At 32.8% G+C, this 3,079-nt stretch overlaps 1 pseudogene; it reads right to left on the bottom strand.

The window, feature by feature from the left end:
• Window positions 1-1,151: 1,151 nt before the first annotated feature.
• Window positions 1,152-1,248, bottom strand: LOC138841353 (U6 spliceosomal RNA; annotated as a pseudogene).
• Between the last annotated feature and the right edge of the window lie 1,831 nt (window positions 1,249-3,079).

The following is a 3,079-nucleotide window of genomic DNA, read 5'->3' as shown; positions in this document are numbered from 1 at the left end:
GCTTGAGACACAGTAACACTTCCCCAAACTAAAGGACTCTTGACACCCTTATATCTTGATGTTGAGAATTGAGATAGCAAATATACGCTGGATCGCCTTCTGTTGAACTATTATATAAATCCAGGCCTGAAGAACAACATAGAAGAAACTGTATTTGATATTGCCAAAAGGATAAGTATGTATCACTACCTCTATGAAGTTGTGAAAGGCTGTACAAATTGTTCACCGAAGTCCTAATGGTCGGATTAAGTTTCTTAAATTTCAAAAATGCAAGTCCATCTTTTGTGTCCCTACAAAATATTTTCACAATCCAAATAAAAGCAATATCTTTTTTTTTTGGTCAGTCATGGGGCTTGAACTCTGGGCCTGGAGCTATCCCTGTGATCTTCAGCTCAAGGTGAGCCCTCTACCACTTGAGACACAGCTCCACTTCCAGTTTTCTAGTGGTTTATTTGAGATAAGAGTACCACAGACTTTCCTTCCCAGGCTGGCTTTGAACCATGATCCTCAGATCTCAGTCTCCTGTTTAGCTAGGATTATAGGCATGAACCACCAGTGCCCGGCAGCACCAAAATTTTACTGTAAAAATTCATGGATTCCGCGGAATTCTTCCAAGTGAATTGCCTGCCTTGGATGGAAAAATATATTCAATAGTTTTTGTAAACATGTATAATAACTTCTTCAGAGTTTGTGACTTTTTAATAAGAAATAATTTTAATTTACCTGTTGAAATGAGTAGTACAGAAACTAAAATATTTCTGGTGCTTGTCTGAAAAAGTATATTTTAAAATATTCTATATTCTATGTTTGCATAATGTTCATAATTTATTTTCTCCTAGATATACTTTGAATTCTATATTATTTTATAATATATAGGATCATTAATGTGTCCTTTTGGATTGTATTCCATATAGAAACAGTTTGAGTCCTTTTTTTCTAGTCTTAATATTATTTTTCTTTGGGATAAAATGACAATGTTGTCTATTTTGAAAAGTTTTGTAAAGTTTATGCTATGTAAACACCTTTCTGAGGTGATTTAATACACTGATGTCAAACTTAATTTAATTATATGAATTACGGGTATTGTTACACTTGTAATTTTGTCATCAACTTTTTAATCACTTTTTTTCATTTCTTGCATGTGAAGAATGAAAAATATGGAATACTTCTCAAATTTTCATATTGTACTTGTGCAAGTGCCATGTTAATCTCTGTATTGTAATTTGAGTATACTTGCTGCTGAAGCATGTAGTATCCTCTAAATTTAATAGTTAATGATGCAATCTTTATACAGGCTTATATCTATGGGTGCCTACTTGTAACAAGGAAACCTTATTGTTCCTAACAATGCTATTGATCTTATTTCCCTAAAATTCTGTGAATAGTGGAAAAAATTATATTGATCAGTCGATTGCTCACATTTCCAAACTTTTTTTGCCAATGAGTATCTTAAATCTTTTTATTTGGAATTTGATCATACTCTCTATTATTTATAGTTTGGTCCAAATGTGATGGTTTCTCAAGTACATATTTATCCAGCTTTGTGGACCTAATGGATTCAAACTAAGCGTTGCTTAAGAGCTACTTCTAAACTTCTTCAGCTGACATTTTCCCAAATAAAGTTTTACTGGAACAAATGTCTACCTGAGCCTTTACCCTTCTTCCATGTGGGAAGAGACCAACCAGAATACCTTACCATGACAGCAAAGATTTTCTTACTAGAACAAAACTAATCTTGGTTATAAGGGATCATAGAGAGATGAACAGTTCAAACAGAACTGTTCAGACGAGAAGGTATTTTATCAAAATATAATTGTTTATTATACACTCCATTTAAAAGTAGCTAAAGCCAAGAAGGTGAAAAAATTGTTCGTATGCATGATTACTTAATGTCCTGACCTGTCTCTAAGTTCCTGGCAGGAACTTACACTACTGCCTTTTTATCACCAAATATTTTCATAGTTGCAGGAGAAGTGCATATGTTTCTCCTCATTATTAGGCATTAAATTGATAATGTTTTAATCACAGTCTTTTCTCTTGCCTCCATGCTGTAAATCTACAAATGATAAAGCTTTAGTTCTAACTCTATCAAACACTGAAGTAGAGATAATGGAATCATACTTTAAAACAGAGTTGCCTTTGATACAGTAACTACAACAGAACAATACAAAACGTGTGTCTTTTAATCATATTATATATAGTTATATATTTTATATTTTTATGTGCTGATTTTATATTTCACACAATGAAACTTACTAGAATTAGTTGATAATTTGACAAATAAATTGATATTTATTTACTCCAATAAATAGAATTGGAATATAAATATTTAGGTTTCAAATATATATTAGACTAGGAAACGTATCAATGCAATCTTTTTAGTATAAACTTGTGATACATTATAACTGTTCTTGGTCTTCTGAATCCACAAGAGAAAAAAACAATGTTTTCCTCTAATCTGTAATGGATTTTACTCTGCTGCTCTGTTTTTTGTTTTAACTCGCTTGTCCCAAACTGTTTTTGTCCATATTTCTGAAGCATTCTTACTGATTATGCCCAAATTTTGCTAAGATGTCTAAAAAATATTATTCTTCTGCAGTACCCATGGGTCCTAACATCCCAAGGCCCAGTTACCTGCATCATCAGATAACAGGGGCAAGAGTTTTCACCAAGGCCCATGAAACATATCAACACAAAGTAATTGAAGATCCATCTCAATTTCGCATTTCCTATATTTCAGGGCCCCAATTCCTTGAGATGCAGGAATTAGCAGTAAGCAATTGTGAAATGCAAGGCAACTTAAAATGAAGGATGAGATCACAAAATTTGAGAGAAAGTACTGTAATTCAAACATTCAACTTACAGATGACCAGCCCATATGAGTGAACAAGTTCACAAAGTGTCATAAGATTATTTTTAATACCCCTCACCTATGATTAACGAAAGATTTTAGTCCAACATAAGTGGGCAAAAAAATAGTTCCTGGAAGGATAGGTCTATAATTGTTCTACCAAAGCCCGAAAACTTGACTTAGAGGTCAAATGTAATTCAGAAAAACATTTGAATCACTAAGGAGTGC

This window comes from Dipodomys merriami, unplaced genomic scaffold (genome assembly GCF_024711535.1).
Source record: "Dipodomys merriami isolate MVZ:Mamm:240054 unplaced genomic scaffold, mDipMer1.0.p SCAF_317, whole genome shotgun sequence".
Taxonomy (NCBI): Eukaryota; Metazoa; Chordata; class Mammalia; order Rodentia; family Heteromyidae; genus Dipodomys; species Dipodomys merriami.
Note: the sequence above shows the minus strand (reverse complement) of the source record. Positions and strands in the feature narration are given on the sequence as shown.